Source organism: Oryctolagus cuniculus, chromosome 18 (genome assembly GCF_964237555.1).
Source record: "Oryctolagus cuniculus chromosome 18, mOryCun1.1, whole genome shotgun sequence".
Lineage (NCBI taxonomy): Eukaryota > Metazoa > Chordata > Mammalia > Lagomorpha > Leporidae > Oryctolagus > Oryctolagus cuniculus.
The window spans coordinates 54752049-54771303 of record NC_091449.1 but is presented as its reverse complement, the minus strand read 5'-3'; the positions used below and the strand labels follow the sequence as shown (position 1 = coordinate 54771303).

At 40.2% G+C, this 19255-nt stretch overlaps 1 pseudogene; it reads right to left on the bottom strand.

The window, feature by feature from the left end:
- Nucleotides 1-1803: 1803 nt before the first annotated feature.
- LOC127491334 (ubiquitin-conjugating enzyme E2 variant 2 pseudogene) overlaps nucleotides 1804-19255 on the bottom strand; it is a 173530-nt pseudogene continuing 156078 nt past the window's right edge.

The following is a 19255-nucleotide window of genomic DNA, read 5'->3' as shown; positions in this document are numbered from 1 at the left end:
ATGCAGGTGCAGGGCCCAAGGACCTGGGCCATCCTCCACTGCACTCCTGGGCCACAGCAGAGAGCTGGCCTGGAAGAGGGGCAACCAGGACAGAATCCGGTACCCTGACCGGGACTAGAACCCAGTGTGCCGGCGCCGCTAGGCGGAGGATTAGCCTAGTGAGCCGCGGCGCCAGCCTCATATACATTTTTCCATCCTTTACTTTAAACCTATTTGTGTCTTTGGATTTAAACAATATCCTCTATGTAAAGCATATGGAGGTATTATATTTTCTTTACCCATCCTGTAAAGTTTTTTGTTGACTGGAATGTTTAATCTACGTATGTTTGATAAAAAAATTACTGACAACATAAGATTTACATTTGTCACTTTACTGTTTTCTAAAATCTTGTAATGTTTTTATTCTTCTACTCCTTTATTACCATGTTTTTTCATGTTACACAGTTTTAGTGTATCATTTAATTTTTTTGTTTTTTTCCTTTATCATATATATTTTTAAAGATTTATTTATTCATTTGAGAGGTAGAGTTAAAGACAGAGGGAGGGAGAGACAGAGAGAAAGGCCATCCATCCACTGGTTCACTCCCCAAATGGCCACAACTGCCGGAGCTGGACCAATCCAAAGCCAGGAGCCAGGAGCTTCTTCTAGGTCTCCCAGGCAGGTACTGGGGCCCAAGCATTTGTGTCATCTTCTACTGCTTTCCCAGGCCATAACAGAGAGCTGGATAGGAAGAGGAACAGCCAGGAATTGAACTGATGCCTATATGGGATGCCAGTGCCATAGATGGAGGCTTACTATATTTTTTTATTATTGTGTTCTTTCATGTTAAATAGTTTTTAGTCCATCATGTAAAATTTTTGCTGTTGCTTCCTTCACCATAGTTTTTTCTTTTTTTTTAAGATTTATTTATTTATTTGAAAGTCAGAGACAGAAGGAGAGGCAGAGAGAGCGAGCGAGCAAGAGAGAGGTCTTCCATCTGCTGGTTCACTCCCCAGTCAGCTGGAGCTGCGCCAGTCTTCAGGAGCCAGGAGCTTCTTCTGGGTCTCCCATGTGGGTGTAGGGACCCAAGCACTTGGACCATCTTCTACTGCTACCCAGGCCATAACAGAGAGCTGGATAGGAAGAGGAGCAGCCAGGAATTGAACTGATGCCCATATGGGACACCAGTGCCATAGATGGAGGCTTAGGTCCACTATGCCACAGCACCAGCCCCTATTATATTTTTTTATTACTGTGTTCTTTCAGGTTGAATAGGTTTTTTTTTTAGTCCATCATTTAAAATTTTTGTTGTTGCTTCCTTCACCATAGTTTTTTCTTTTTTTTTTTTTTTTAAGATTTATTTATTTATTTGAAAGTCAGAGAGAGAAGGAGAGGCAGAGAGAGCGAGCGAGCGAGCAAGCAAGAGAGAGGTCTTCCATCTGCTAGTTCATTCCCCAGTCGGCCGGAGCTGTGCTGATCTGAAGCCATGAGCCAGGAGCTTCTTCTGGGTCTCCCATGCGGATGCAGGGGCCCAAGGACTTGGGCCATCTCCTACTGCTTTCCCAGGCCATAGCAGAGATCTGGATTGAAGTGGAGCAGCCGGGACCACAGGCGGTGGCTTTATCCTCTATGCCATGGCACTGGCCCCATTCACCATAGTTTTTTCAAGGTTGTTTTCTTAGTGCTTGCTCTGGGGATTCCAATTAATATCTTTATTCAAAACAATCTAACCTGCATAAAAACTGAATTTCAACTGTACACACAAATTTTCCTCCAATAATTCCTCTGTAGTATTACTGTCATACAAATTACATCTCCTTACATTAAAAGCTCATTAACAAATTTTTATAATTATATAATTAAGTATAATTTACTATACTTTTATTTTAAGAATTATTTTTCATTTTTACTTGAAAGACAAAGAGATAACAGAGAGAAATAGAGATTTCTATCAATTAGTCTCACTTCCTGAATGTCCTTAGTAATCATAGTTGGGCCAGGAATCTGGAATTGAATTCCTATCTCCCATGTTGGTGATAAGGACCTAAGGACTTGAGGCATCATCTGCTGCCTCCCAAGGTGTGCATTAGCAGGAAGCTGGATGGATATAAAGCAGAGGAGCCAGGGCTCAAATCAGGCGCTCCAATTTGGGATACAGATATCCCAAGTGGTGCCTTAACTGTTCTTTCTGATGAAAACTTAGCTGCTAATTTGACTCTGGGGCCCTTGCACAAGATGGCTATTTTTATATTTTGCTTTTGAGATTATATCTTTTTATAGTCTGACTAGGACATCTAAGTGGGAATGTCTTTGTTTTCATCCTTTTTGGGGTTTACTGAACTTATTGGATGTATAAGATGTATAAAGATTATTTTTAATCAAATCTGAAATTTTTTCTATTACTATTATTTAAATATCCTATTAGCCCCATCAGTCCTCTCCTTCTAGACCTCTTCTCATACATATGTTGGTATGCTTGATAGCATCACATAGATCTCTAAGGTTCTGTTCATTTTTCTTCAATCTTAGTCTTTCTTACCCCCAGACTGGAGAACCTTAGTTTATCTATTCTTACATTCAATAATTCACTTTTCTTCCAGCTCAGATATGAGATTGAGATCCTCCAAATAAATGAATACTTTTTTCTTGTGGACACTTTCCACATTTTATTTACATTTTAGGACTAACTTTAATCTCAAAATCACGTATCTATATACCTTTTACCCTTTTTGTTGACTTCACTTAAACTTAAATGCACGGTTTGTTAAACAAAGAATGTGAACAAATATTTACCATGTCTGTTACATGCAACACATGGGAACCGCTTTTAACAGAAATTCATCGATCCCCCCCAAACTTTTTTTATTATAAATAAAGGTATCAAAATAATCCTGAAAATATTTTTATACTACTAGTCAGCACCCACACCACTTTAAAATTTAACACAATTTGTGACAATATTCATTGTACCTGCTATTTTAAATAATGTCAACTGCAGCTCTTTCACTAAGCAAGATGGCTAAAGCATGCCAATTCTGTTTGTCCTTCTTGGGATTTTTACTTTTCAGAAAAGTACGTTTCCACTGCCATCTCACATGTCTCGCCATGCTTGCATCTTGAAAACCTGAATCCTAGTTGGAGCACTCCAGGTTAATGTTTAAATGACAGTGTCTCAACAAGAGAAAGAAAAATTGTGCTACATTCTTCCTCCCGTTACCTGAAAACATACATACATTACATATATTAAATATATTACAAATGTCCAGGTCACGTATCCCAGCTGGAATTCTTTACTGAATGTGTGGATATTTTGCATTGTGATGTTTAGTCAAGACACTGATATGAGTAGAAGGTTGTTGATTTAAAGGAAGTCTGAGCTCCCTTAACTGTTCTATGTTTGTTCTTCTGGTGGCTGTAGAAGCTTCATGTTTGCTTTGGACGCCACTGGACGTCTTAGCTCTTGAAGTATAACTTGAATGCTACATGAATTTTGCCATTTTGCTACTACTAGTATGCTCTGTGCAGCCATCATTCCACTGGTATTATTTATCCCATTCTTATTAATTTTTGTTACAAATCTGATGGAGGAGCTTCTGGGTATTTAGGGCCACATTCTACTTTCAGGCTATATGTTCTATTCTATAATTTGTCCTTGGGAGCCCAATAATCATGCCTGTCCACTTTGTAAGTGTCATATCTTCATCATCTTCAAGGCCCTAGCTAACTGTACCATCACCTACTCCTTTTTGTCCTTCTTTGAGTTCTTCCAACAAGCAAAAACTACGAGGAATTTTAACTCCTGTGGAAACCACCATCTTCACCTGCAGCCCAAGGCAGCTGCTACATGTATGGGACAACCGCCAAAATGAAATTTTAATTTCAATTATTATACTTTTAAACACAATTTCTCTTTCATTCCTTTTTATAGTAGCTATTCTTAAAATTGATATTCTATATTGGGTAACACATTGTTCTCATACTTTTCTGTAAGTTTTGGACATGGATTTTTTAGTTCTCTGAAGATATTTAAGACAGTTAATTTAAGCCTTTGTCTAGTAAATATAACACCTGGGCTTCCTAACAAGAGTTTCTGAGGACTGCTTTTTTTATCTCTATATTTATGTGCTATTTCTTCTTATATTTACTGTTTTCCTTTTATATTTTTTGTTGAAAAACCCACATTATGAATATTATAATGTAGCAACTCTAAGAATTACATTCTATATCCACTCAACAGGGCTTGTTGTTGCTGCTGTTTATTTTAGCCAACCTTCTTGGAATATTCTTTGTATGTTAACCACTTAAATCTCTGCTAATTTTGTTAGTATATAGCTAATTATTAGACAAAAATTTTCTTAAATTTCTTAAACTACTTATTACCCTATTAAACTCTGTGTATGTGCTGGCACATGCTTTCATCACTACAGAGTAAACAGCTCTGCCTTAGCAACCACTTCCTGTTTGCACACTCCATCAAGTCCAAACAGAGGTGAGAGTTCTATGGCTGCTCATTTTCTCCATCTGCAAAACGCCTGCATAAGTGCTGGTCTTCTAGATCTCTGGGAACATTTAGAAGATTTTCAAAGCCCACTACAGTTATCTCATTTCCCATATTTTCACTTTACATTTTTTGGTCAGCCTTTTTTGGCCTCAACTAAAATCACTGTCTTGGGCAGTTATAATGTTAAACAATTGCATCTAATTGTTTTCAAAAATAGGACCAGCAGTGAGGTTTTTCTCACAGAGTGTGCACTGAGTCAGGTCAAAGACATGCCTTGTAAACACTGCTTTTCCAGGGAGTTGTCAGTCAATTTAAAAAGCAACAGCTCTCTGGGGATGGGGCTTCTTGGAAGCTCTATCCTCATTTTGCCTTTTCCACTAGCTGCTGGGCTGCTGGTTTTCACAGCTATTATAAGGCAATTAAAGGCTATTATTTCAAGGTTACTATGGAGCTTAGGAAATGAATAGGAAAGTAAGGCAAGTTAAAACACCACAAACCTTGTTGTTCCTATTGAGATTCAGCATTTTTCTTGAATAACTAACCCGCAGATTGTTGTTGTCCTTTGGTTGAATTCCAAAGCTGATTTGGATAATATTGCCATGGTTCCTGACGGTTTAACAAATGAACAGGTTATTAGAGGCTCTTATTCCTATATTTCAAAAGTGCTTCACATTATTCATATTTAATGTATTATTTCATGTTTATTTACATTTTATTGCTCCTCTTTGCAATAATAGGATAAAGGGTTCACATCAGATACTGTGTATTCATAATTTTATACTACGTTCAAATATTTCCATTAATGGGTTAAAAGTTAATTTTTTTTTAAATTTACCCATTTGAGAGGCAGAAAGAAAGAATGAGAGAAAAAGAAAGAGCATGCTCCCATCCCCTTGTTCACTCCTCAAATGTCTGCAGTGGCTGGGAGGCCAGGAACTCAATCCAGATCTCTCAGTGAGTGGCAGGAATGCATCCTCCAGAATCTGCATTAGCAGCAGGCTGGAATGAAGAGCTAGAGCCGAGAATTAAAGTGAGTGACTCCTATATGGGATACAGGTAAGTTTTTTTTTTTTTTTAAAGATTTATTTATTTATTTGAAAGGCAGATCTATAGAAGGAGATAGAGAGAGAATGGCCAGAGCTGGGCTGATCTGAATCCAGAAGCCAGGAACTTTTTCTGGGTCTCCCACATGGGTGTGGGGCCCATGGACTTGGGCTATCCTCCACTGCTTTCCTGGGCACATTATCATGAAGTTGGATGGAAGTAGAACAACTAGGACTCAAAATAATGCCCATATAGGAGGCTGTTGCTGCAGATGGTGGCTTTACCTACTACACCACAGCACTGATCCTGGATACAGGAATTTTAACCAGCATCTTAACCGCTAAGCCAAATGCTCACTCTAGAAGTTAGTTTTTGAAGGCTTTATGTATTACAAATAACCTAAGCAAATTATATAGGTTGCACTTTCTTCCATCTAAGATAAAGCAATACAGGCTATTATAAAAATATTATTATTCAGTTTACTTGAAGGAATGGATTAGATTCAGGAAATAAGGAAGTTCAAGGTGCTATGATAAGTGGTAGCTTTGGAATCCACAAGGAGGGAAGGCCTACACTTCCGGGAATGAAGAGTTCCTACCTGTACTTCCAGGGAAGAAAAGTCCTTGTCAAGGTCCTTGCAGGTGCCTAAAGGTCAACCAATGAGGATCTGACTCCTCTCAACCTTTAACCCCCATGCCCTGAATCTATAAAAGGAGCACTCCCAATCTCTGAGGCACGACTTCCCCAGCCCAGGGAAGTCGAGCGGAACCCCAATAAAAGCCTGTGAATTAATTGATTTGCCTGCCTGGGAAGATTTGTTATGCACCGGACACCTTGCAAAAAGTGCGCAAATTTGGGGCATTTCCATAGTCACAGTAGGTATGGGAGAAAGTGTATGGATGGTGGCAGGCTGTCAGTAAAAACTTTCTAGTAGAGGTAATATGAATGTTATTTTGCAGTAAGAGTAAAAGTCAATTAATTAAGACCTGGGGTGTAAAAGTGGGGATCAGAAGAATCAGGTTTTCCTAGAAGAGCAAATGGCATGAAAAAATAAAACAGCATGGACTGCTTTGAGCACTAAGTGTTGCATTGTATTCATGCAATAGAAAATAGTGGAATTGTGATGTGCTTTAAGCTGCCTCTTACATATCACTATTAAAACTACTAGCAGGGTTGGTGTTATGGCATAGTAGTGTAAGCCTTTGCCTGCAGTGCCGGCATCCCATATGAGTGCTGGTTCCTGTCCTGGCTGTTCCTCTTCACATCCGGTTCTCTGCCTTGGCCTGGGAAAGCAGCAGAAGGTGGCCCAAGTGCTTGGGCCCCTGCACCCATGTGGGAGACCTGGAAGAAGCTCCTGGCTCCTAGCTTTGGACTGCCTCAGCTCTAGCCATTGCAGTCATTTAGGGGATGAACCAGCAAATGGAAGATCTCTCTCTCTCTCTCTGTAACTCTACTTCTCAAATAAACAAATAAATTTCTGAAAATAAATAAAATCATTAAAAAAAAAAAAAACTACCACCATGGCTGATATCGTGTATAAGGTAGTGAGTAGCAAAAGATAAAAGTCTACATATTGTTTTACATTTCAAGGAATAATTTCAGTTACTCTTAGATTCTGAAAAGCAATGAAAATTGAAAACTTGAACATTCTATTAACAAGCATTTTACTACTGAGAATTAATGCAATTTAATTTGGGTTTTATATGTCTAAGTTGAAATGTTCATTAGCAACCACTGAAAAGTTTAGAGCAGCAACAAACCTGTAACATTCTGCACTGTTTTCTGAGAATGATTTCACACGCTTCCACAAGTTTGTGTCATACAATAATGATTTTTTAATGCTACTTAATGAAAAGTAAATATAAGAAAAACCTTAGCTTACTTCTAATTTCACTTTTTAAAAAACTACCAGAATATACATAAAATTCCCATTACATGTTTATAAATAATATTTACAGATAGTTACCTCAATTCCTTATTTTTCCTTCTATAGTTTTACCTACTTCTCTGTGGAAGATAGACTTTCAATTATCCACCACAATGTTTTTATTTATGTTTTCTGTATTCCTACAGTATTTCAAAAATTCTCTTTCTCCCCCACCTTAAGAATAAGATGGTTCGGCCAGCGCCGCGGCTCACTAGGCTAATCCTCTGCCTGTGGCGCCGGCACACTGGGTTCTAGTCCCAGTCGGGGCAACGGATTCTGTCCCGGTTGCCCCCCTTCCAGGCCAGCTCTCTGCTGTGGCCCGGGAAGGCAGTGGAGAATGGCCCAAGTGCTTGGGCCCTGCACCCGCATGGGAGACCAGGAGAAGCTGCGGCGGCCATTGGAGGGTGAACCAACGGAAAAGGAAGACCTTTCTCTCTGTCTCTCTCTCTCACTGTCCACTCTGCCTGTCAAAAAAATAAAAACAAAAAAATAAAAAAAAGAATAAGATGGCTCATGTGAAGAGAAGTAGCTCATGTTGGCAGTCCCTTCATGTAGATTTGATTCTTTTTGCTGATTCAAATAATCTCGGGCAAAGGTTTATGAACAAGAGTCACCCTGAGGAAAGGTCCTCTCCAGGCCTGTGAATATCCACCGTCACGGCCGCACTGGCTCTCCCCATTTGTTGGTTTCAATCTAATACATTCATATGTCACTGATTCAGGAGAATATGAGTGAATACTATTTATAATGATGGTAGCTCCATCATTGGCCACTTTCATAATTTGAATACAGTATTTCATGACTACTGGGGACTAAGAAAATACAACCAAATAAGAATACATAAATAAAATCAGTTTTATTGAAGTGTTAAATCCATTATTTCGCTACTTTCCCTGCTTTTCACTTTAATTTTCCATTTCTAAAGTGCCAAAGTATAAAACACTATATTTGTTAATTTCTAGAATTATGTAGAACAAATGGTTATAATAAATTATTTCCATATATAGCTAAGAAGTCCGATCTACGAATTGTTAACTCAACTTTCTATCAACTCAACATCCTGGAGCTGAAGCACAACTTCAATTTGTTTTTGGCCCCATTTCTATGACTTTTTTGACTAATTTTTTTCATGCTTTTAGGGAATAGTAAAAAATCTTTCACTACAAATATATCTCACAGTTATAGAGTTAAGAGACTTATAATTCAAGTCAATAAGTACTTCCTAAATATAAGGTTCAGTAATACATTAAGTATAAACATAGTTATTCATAAAGCAGTAACTACATGTAACTGTATATCATGTGTAACTAATTTTTAATCTCATTAAATATTCACAATAGGGGCTGGCATTGTGGCATAGAACGTAAGGCTGATGCCTATTATGTCAGCATCCCACATGGGTGCTGGTTCGACTCCTGGCTGCTCCACTTCTGATCCAGCTGCCTGAATTGCCTGGGAAGGTAGCAGAGGATGGTCCAAGTGATTGGTCCCCTGCACTCATGTGGGAGAATCAGAAACTTCTGGTTCCTGGCTTCAGTCCAGCCCAGTCCTGGCTGTTGCAGCCATCTGGGAGAGTGAATCAGAGGATGGAAGACTTTCTCTCTCTCTCTCTAACTCTGACTTTCAAATAAATAAATAAATTTTAAAAAATCTTCACAACAATCCAATGAGGTATAAATATTTGTCACCAATCAACAGGTTAATAAGATGAATTACAAAACTTCTAAGTGATAGTGGTAAACTTGAGCCTAGAGCCATTCAACTCCAAAGAGTGCCTCTTCAGACACTATACTACATTTTCATATTCGTTTGACTTTATAATCGATATGTGATTTCAGGTATATATATTTTTAAAGATTTATTTATTTGAAAAGCAGAGATATAGAGCGGAGAGAAAAAGACAGAGATCTTCCACCCATTGGTTCACTCCCCAAATGGCCGCAACGGCTGGGGTGTGCCAGGCCGAAGCCAGGAACCTAAGGGTTCTTCTGGTTCTCCCATGCGGGTGCAGGGGCCCAAGGACTTGGACCATCTTCCACTGCTTTCCCAGGCACATTAGCAGGGAGCTGGATGGAAAGTGGAGCAGCCTAGACTCAAAACAGATTCAATATGGGATGCCAATACTGCAGGCAGAGTTTGCCACAGCGCTAGCCCCCCAGGTATAAATTTTTTAAATTAAGATTTTTACAACAGCACTACATTTACATGATTAAAAAGTCAATAGTGGGACAAGAAGAATCCTAAACTGAGAACAATAAGCATACCCAATATTTAGATCATGATTTCAAGCATTAAACAAAACTAAGATTCCTTAGAGAAAATGCGTATTTGAAGGACTAAGGCAAGAAATGTTTAAGATGAGCCTGAAGGCCAGCGCCGCGGCTCACTAGGCTAATCCTCTGCCTTGCAGCGCCGGCACACCGGGTTCTAGTCCCAGTCGGGGTGCCGGATTCTGTCCCGGTTGTCCCTCTTCCAGGCCAGCTCTCTGCTGTGGCCAGGGAGTGCAGTGGAGGATGGCCCAAGCGCTTGGGCCCTGCACCCCATGGGAGACCAGGATAAGTACCTGGCTCCTGCCATCGGATCAGCGCAGTGCGCTGGCCGCAGCGTGCCGGCCACGGTGGCCATTGGAGGGTGAACCAACGGCAAAAGGAAGACCTTTTTCTCTGTCTCTCTCTCTCACTGTCCACTCTGCCTGTCAAAAAAAAAAAAAAAAAAAAAAAAAGCCCAAAACATCTCATTACAGCAGAAAGAAAGAAAATAATCAAATGACAATGGGGAGATTCAGAGGAACAAAGAGGCCAGCTTGAGGAGGTTTCTACTGGCTAACCTTGGGAACAATAGGGCATTAAAATAGTGTGAAATCACTAGGTTCATACTGATTCAGTTTTTTTAAAAGGAGAGAAGGAAAAATTTTTCCCATAGCATAACACCAACTAATTAACAAAGAAACATTATTAAAACTAGAAAAAAACATTTGGCATGTATCATTTGATAGATTTAGTCAAAAAGCATCAGTATATAATGGTACTTCAAAAGTTTGTGAAAAACAGAGATAAAAGACAAGTTTATTTTCTGTGCAAAAATTTTGAAGCTTATGAGGTTATTCATGGTGGTCATTTTCCACAAATATTTTGCAGAATATTCATATATATTTACAGAGAGAGGGGGGGAGGGATTAGAGACAGTGGGAGGATGCTAAAAAACAAATATGGCAAAATGTTAACTTGGGCCATCTTCTACTGCTTTCCCAGGCCATAGCAGAGAGCTGGATTGGAAGTGGAGCAGCCAGGACTCGAACCTGCACCCATATGGGATGCCTGCACTGCAGGTGGCAGTTTTACCCCCTATGTCACATGAAACATATGGAACTGGAAATGATTATGTTAAGTGAAATAAGTCAGACACAGAAAGACAAATACAACATGAGATCAACTTTAATATAATCTAGAGAAGCGGTATGGTATGGAGTTATAGATGAAATAGATGGACCATGTGTTGATAATTATGGAAACTGTTACATAATGAAAAGATTTTAAACAGTCAATTATATATTTTTAAAATAAAAAATCTTACTCCCACTTTTACCATTTTCATATTTCCTGCAAACTCTTCCCAACAGGTAACTGTTTTATTAGTTGCTTTCTAGTTTCGTTACAAAACATATTGAAATACAAATATACATATATTCTTATTTTTCCACTCTTCTTCCAAAAGGTAACAAAACAAACACATTGATGTCATTTTGTTTCCTTCTTCCCACCACTTTCATGTATTCTGGACATCTTTCCATACCATTCATAGAGCTCTATTGTGTGTGTGTGTGTGTGCGTGCGCGCTAGTGTGTATGAGAGAGAGAGAGAGAGAGAGAGAGAGAGAAAGTTCATATAATTTATTCAACCAGTCCCTTACCACCGGAATCTTTTTTTTTTTTTTTTTTTAATTTTTTGACAGGCAGAGTGGACAGTGAGAGAGAGAGACAGAGAGAAAGGTCTTCCTTTGCCGTTGGTTCACCCTCCAATGGCCGCCGCGGCCAGCGCGCTGCAGCTGGCGCACCGCGCTGATCCGAAGGCAGGAGCCAGGTGCTTCTCCTGGTCTCCCATGGGGTGCAGGGCCCAAGCACCTGGGCCATCCTCCACTGCACTCCCGGGCCACAGCAGAGAGCTGGCCTGGAAGAGGGGCAACCGGGACAGAATCTGGCGCCCCGACCGGGACTAGAACCCGGTGTGCCGGCGCCGCAAGACGGAGGATTAGCCTAGTGAGCTGCGGCGCCGGCCACTACTGGAATCTTATTTTGAATCTTGTAATCCTCCAACAATACTACAATAAACACCTTGTATGATTCTATCATTTTTGACCTGTGCAGATTTTCCTCTAGGGCAGATTACCAGAGGGGATTTGATGAGTCAAAGATCTGCTTGGCAGATTTCACTAGATTTTTTTCCCCTCTCTTCCACTGATATATGAGAGTGCTTATTTCCTCACAGCCTCGACAACACAATATATTATTGAACTTGTGTGGGTTTTAATCCATCTGATAGATGAAAAATTTTGTCTCAGTATTTTTTCATTTGCATTTTTTTTTACTCCTGGGCAATATAATTGCTATTTCCACTACCTTTCATACTAGAGGATCAATATTATCTCCTAACTTATAAGTGACCACCTATGTCTCTGACTTGCTTTCCGCCTTACCTCTTCCAGAATTCTCTATTCCTTTCATACCTTTAATATCTCCCCTGCTCCATTTCCATTCAAGTATTTACTTTCATTTTTTGGCAAGATGTTACAATCCAACAATATGGTATAAAAGGCAAACCATGAAAAGCATGTCTTCATAATTTGAATCTGAACACTGCCCACCCTTACAATAAACCACCATCTTCACCTTCTTACCTATTTCTTCAGCCACATTCAAGGCATACAGAAGCATATATGGATTCATTCCTTTCTGTAGATAGATTTAAGTGGCAACATACTGTTCAGTTAAGGTAATACCAGCTGCTGTAGTAACTTAACCCAAAATCTCAGTGGTTTCACACAATGAAAGTTTATTTATGCACTCACATGGCCGTCTGATGGTCAGTGGGCAGATTCCCTGTGGACTTCAGGGCCCGAGTTCTGCCATAGTCTAGTATCTCAGTGTTTACTTCAGCATCCATTCACCAGGGTGGCTGTAGGAGGAATGAAAGGAAAAGATGAACTGTTTCTTAATGGCCTGGCCCAAAGTCACCAGATCACTCAGCAAATATGTCCCTGGATGTAACAGTCTTTTCAGATATAAGAATGCCTGGGAAATTTAGTAACTGGCTTGGCACTTAAAAATATGGAAGCATAATATAAATCTTTGGCACTATATGTCTCTTAAATGTATATTCTTTACATTGCTTTACTCCGTGTTGTGTTTTTTTTTCATTTTATCTTTGAGATATTTCCAATAATTCATATAGGGCTGATACATTTTAAAACCTTTTTCAATGAGGCTGGTGTTGTGGCATAGCGGATTTAAGCTGCCGCTTGCAACACCAGCATACCACATGACTCTCTGAGTCCTGGCTGCTCTGCTTCCAATCCAGTTCGCTGCTAAAGTGTCTGGGAAAACAGCAGAGGATGGTCCAAGTGCTTGGGCCCCTGCACCCACGTGAGAGACTTGTATGAAACTCCTGGGTTCTGGCTTCGGTCTGGCCCAGCCCTGGCCATTGTAGCTATTTGGAGAGTGAACCAACAGATAGAAGATTTCTCTCTCTCTCTCCCCTTAACTCTACCTTTCAAATAAATAAAATAAATCTGTAAAAAATGCTTTTTAACAGCTTCATAATACAGGCATTTCTAGCTGAACTAGACTTTCACCTAATCTACAAGATTGCAGTAAATACAGATAATTTTGCTAGAGACAGCTCTGAAGTACTTCATTTTCTGCAAAAATCAGGCTATGATGAAGAATCCTACTGGAGAGTTAGCTTGAAGAAAGAAGACTGCAGACCAGGAAATGATCCAGAGACTCTTCTACTAACCCTCTCAGCCTTGGGGACAGTCCTGCAGCTGATATTAGCTTTGTCCTCCTCTTTTTGCTTGAAGTCAATGAATTAGTAGAGTTGGAATGCTTTCCCCTAAGCCAATCTGTTCATGTACGCAGTAGACTAGAAGGGCTAGGGAACTTAAAAAATATTAAAACTCTCAAACTCTTAACCAATGACTGATGGAAGTCTTGTGAAACCATTCCAGTTTCTGAGTAACTACTTTAAAAAAAGATTTAATTTATTTGAGAGGCAGAGTTATGGAGAGAGGAAGATATATATATATATATATATATATATAGAGAGAGAGAGAGAGAGAGAGAGAGAGAGAGAGAGGTTTTCCATCCACTGGTTCACTCCCAGATGGCTCCAATGGCTGGAGCAGGGCTGTCTGAAGCCAGGAGCCAGGAGCTTCTTCCAGGTCTCCCATGTGGGAGCAGGGGCCCAAGCACTTGGGCCATCCTCCGCTGCCCTCCCAGGCCATTAGCAGAGAGCTGGATCAGAAGAGGAGCAGCCAGGACATCAACCAGCACAAATGTGGGATGCCAGCGCCACAGGTAGAGGCTTAACCTACTAATGCCACAGTGCCAACCCCTCCTAAGTAACATTTAAACACATTTTCCTCTGTTTTGCAGAACTCATGAACAAGCGTCCTTAATTTGATACTATATCTTTTTATTTGAACAAGTGTCCTTAATTTGATACTATATCTTTTTATTGACTGCTATTTACCTGTTCTTTTCTGACATGCACAATCCTCTCAGTTTCTAGAGATCAACTTCCAAATAAATGTCTTATACTCAAATACCCATGCATGTCCCAAGGTCTGTACTAGGAGACCTAGACAGATATTAGATCACTACTCTTTCAGCTTCACCCTGTAGGTTCCTCACCAATAAGAGCTGGTTGTAGGCTGCTAGACACCATTCAGTCTGTAGTAATGGGCAAAGTAGTACAGTTAAAAAAAATACTTAAGCAACTGTTACTTGATATAAAGATATTAGCATGTTGAGTAACACAACAGGCCAGAATCTCCATGACATCTGTGTTATAATGACAACACTTCTCTACTTAGGAATTATATACAGAATTATATGAGAATCTCTTGGTACAGTGCTCTCCTAGTGGACACTGACCTTGTTTCCACTTTTGGGATTTATAGACAATGCTGCCAAGACTCTCTTGTGTATAGAATGTTTACAAGCAATTTCAAGAACTGCTAATTGCTTTCTTAAGGTTTTACCAACTTAGACCTTTAGCAATGTATAAGAATGCCTTTTTATCCTCACCCCTGACCTTGTGGCCAAAATTGTCACCACTGCCCATATGAAAAGTGAAAAACAGTATTTCAGAAGAGACTTTTGGAAGAAAAATTGAGTATCATTATATATTTATTTCCTTTTTCATCAACTGTATGTTTATATTTTTATCATATTGTTGGTATTCCTCTTTTACTGTCTTATAGACAATCCTTATATACTAAAGGATCTTTTATCTGAGAAACAGAACTATAAATACATATCCACAGTTTTTAGTTGGCCTTTTCACTATGCTTATAGTATTCTTTTAACCATGGAATTTTTTTCTTTTATTTTTATTTAATGAAATTCACCTTTTTCATTGTGATTTTTAAAGAAATATCTATTTGAAAGAATGACAAAGAGAAACAGACACACACACCCACACATACATACACATAGTGTGAGAAATTTTTCTTCCACCTTCTGGTTCACTTCAGTGCTGGGCCATACCAACACCAGGAATTCAGAACTCCATCTGGGTCTCCCACATGGAAAGAGCCCAAGTACTTGTGACATCATCTGCCACTTTCCCGGGCCCAATCAGCTAGGTTAGAAGCAGAACAGCTGGCATTCGAATGCAATCCCAAATGCTGGCTTAAGCTGCTGGGCCACTACGCTGATTCCCTCCATTATGACTTTTGAGGTCTATGTCTTACTTTGAAAGAACTTCTCACGTGTGGAATAGAAAAACAATTCTCCCAGCATTTAACCCTAGCACTTTTCTGCTTTAGTTTACAGTCTTAAGTGTTTTATCTATCTGAAACTCTTGGTAATGTCTAAGAATCTAACATTTTGGGGTATACTGATAATTAGCCAGTTGTCAAACCATCACTTATTATGGAATGATTCACTTTTCTCTCCTTGATTCAAAAGATCACCTTTACTATATGCTAAATTTCCATATGTATTTGAGACTGCTTTTGTACTTTCTGTTCAATCAACTGATCTGTCTATTCATATATTCCTAATATACTATTTAAATCAACAGAGCTTAATATTATCTTAATATCTGAATGGGACAATCTTTCTTCATTATGCTACTTTTTTATAATTTTCCCAGTTATTTTGACTTGTTCATTTTTTCATATAGAGTCACCTTGACTAATTTGTTGGGAAAAAAGAAATCCAACATTAACACCCCCCAAAATCTATATATGTTTCTTCTATCTTCTTTAGCTTAATCTTTTTCTGTTTTTATTGAGTTATACTTCCTTCCTTTTCACACTAAAACTTAAATCTCTTGAAAGTTTGATTCTGCTCGCATTAAACAAAAATTAATCAAGAATATATGAACTGGCCGGCACCCCGCAGCTCACTTGGCTAATCCTCTGCCTGCAGTGCCAGCACCCCGGGTACTAGTCCCAGTTGGGGCGCCAGATTCTGACCCGGTTGCTCCTCTTCCAGTCCAGCTCTCTGCTGTGGCCCAGGAGTGCAGTGGAGGATGGCCCAAGTGCTTGGGTCCTGCACCCACATGGGAGACCAGGAGGAAGCACCTGCCTCCTGGCTTCGGATCGACGCAGCCTGCTGGCCGCAGTATGCCAGCTGCAGCGTGCCAGCCGTAGTGGCCGTTTGGGGGGGTGAACCAACGGAAAAAGGAAGACCTTTCTCTCTCTCTCTCTCTCACTATCTAACTTTGCCTGTCAAAAAAAAAAAAAAAAAAAAGAATATACGAACTGCTAAATCCAGTATGCTTTTTCACATATCTCATGCCTCTTTAATGTTCCAGACGCTGTTAACTATTTCTTCCTATTTAAATTCTCTCTCTTCTTTATTTCTATTCTGCTGATTTAGATACTGAGCATCCCTCTCTCATTACTTTTCCACAATCTCTCCACAGAGAAAGTCATTCGGTCGGAAACATCCTGAATCCAAGTATCTGTTTTTGGTATGCTACCTTCTCCTAAGGTCAATTACCACTAAATATATAATTTTGAGTTCTTATTAATTAACTGACAAATGGTAGGTATGAAATAGATACTTTTGAATAAATGAATGAGCACCAATTCCAGATTTCCAAATTCCTGCTAAAAATTTCTCCAGGGATGCCATTTAATCTTCACATCAGCATATCAAGTAACTGCGTAGATAGGAAATAAGTTCACTGAGTCCCATACTGTTGAAACAGTATTTGGAACATCTATATGGTTTTTTCTGGACATCATGCATAAAGGCCATGACAAATTTGAGTGAATCCAAAGAAGGAACACAGGACAGTGAATGACACCAAAGTTAGATGATGACATGCTAAATCAAATTATGATGTTTAGTCTTCAGAACATATGATTAAGAGGGGCTTTGGTGCAATGGGTTGAGCCACCACTTGGGATGCTCACATCTCTTATCATCGTGCTGGTTCAAGTCCTGGCTTCCAATCCAGCATTCTCGATGCATCCTGGGAGAAGGCAGAAGCTGGATCATGTCCTTGGGCCCTTGCCATTCAGGTGAAGTTCTTGGCTCCCAGCATAAGCCTGGCCTCACCCAAACTGCTAAGAAGATTTGGGAAATGAACCAGCAGATGGAAGATCTTTCTTTGTTAATTTTTCTCTTTTCTTTTAAAAAATTTTATTTATTTACTTGAAAGAGTTACACAGAGAGAGGAAAGGTAGAGAGAGAGAGAGGGAGAGGTCTTCCATCCAATAGTTCACTCCCCAATTGGCCGCAACGGCCAGAGTTGCACCAATCCGAAGCCAGGAGCCAGGAGTTTCTTTCGGGTCTCCCACGCGGGTGCAGGAGCCCAAGGACTTGGGCCATATTCCACTTCTTTCCCAGGCCATAGCAGAGAGCTGGATTGGAAGTGAAGCAGCCGCGTCTCAAACCGACACCCATTTGGGATGCTGGCGCTTCAGGCCAGGGTATTAACCTGCTGTACCATAGCGCCATCCCCAACTCTGACTTTCAAGTAGATGAAAATAAATAAACATTTTAAAAAAGAAGATATGGTTAATAAAAGACATAATATCAAGTATCTGAAGAAAGATGGGAGTGCTGGTAGGAGGAAAGACTTTATAGCATTTTCAGTAACTTCACAGAACAGAAGCAGGACAGTGAAGTTACAGAGTAACAAATATGAGGATGAATTACCAATAATGAATAATCAGATTCTTAAAGTGGTGAGTTTCCTCTCACTAACCTCTAGGAATTTTGATTTTCTTTTCTGTAAAACAAGGACAGTTACTATGCACAGTTATTCATAGGCATTAGAAAGGATAACTACACAAGTTATTCCACATAGTGCCTGGCATATAATAGATATTTAAGGAATATTAAGTCTCTGAAAACAAGTTGACTATCTTTGAGAATGATGTGAATTCATCTTTGAGACCGATGCAAATTATTCTCTGCTTAAGGTTTTTCTTTTTTCTTTTCTAAAACCAAACTCATCACATTTTACTCTAAACTGGCCCTATCAGTGCTATTTTCTTATAAGCTCCACATCTTACTCCTTTTACTTCCTCTCTTTTCCTCATTCTCCAACTCCAGTCAGTCACCACATGTCACCCAATCCAGTGGGCTGGTTCTTTCATATTCTTTCAAACTTATCCTATTCTTATGCTGTAATTAATGTTGTTCATGGCTTAGCTCTAACCTGTAACAGCACCCCCTGATTAAGTCTCCTACTATCTGACCCCAGCCTATTCATCTTTTCAGGTCAAACTTACTAATATCTCATTTCCATTCTTTTTTTTTTTTTTTTTTTGACAGGCAGAGTGGACAGTGAGAGAGAGACAGAGAGAAAGGTCTTCCTTTGCCATTGGTTCACCCTCCAATGGCAGCCGCGGCTGGTGCACTGTGGCCGGCGCACCGCGCTGATCCGAACACAGGAGCCAGGTACTTATCCTGGTCTCCCATGGGGTGCAGGGCCCAAGTACCTGGGCCATCTTCCACTGCACTCCCTGGCCATAGCAGAGAGCTGGCCTGGAAGGGGGGCAACCGGGACAGAATCCGGCGCCCCGACCAGGACTAGAACCCGGTGTGCTGGCGCCGCAAGGTGGAGGATTAGCCTAGTGAGCCACAGCGCCGGCTCATTTGCATTCTTAAAAGTTGATGGCTTGCAGAGCCAAGATGGCGGAATAGTGAGGGCATGCACCGATAGTCCGGGAAAAGATAGTTTAATAAAAGTGAAGTTACTGTAGTCTCAGTAAAAGGCTCAGGAAAAAACTACAGAGGAAACACTTCCGGATCTAGTGGATGTGACACGGAGGACCTACAGGGAGAGCAAGGTCGCCCACTGCATGGAAGTCGAGCCACAGTAGCCAAGCCACTACAGAAGCTGAGCCGCAGAGTCCGCGCGCCAGCGCTGGAAGGGGAGGTGAGACAAAAATCCTGGTAACCTGAGACATTGGCGGGGAAAGGCAGAAAGAGCCTACAGGGAACGAGGCCTGAAGCCCCACTGGGGAAAGTTCACCAGGCTGACTGGAGGAGAGAAAAAAACGAATAAATAATGAGAACTGGCACGGACATTAGCCTCTCTCTCCACTCACCTTACAA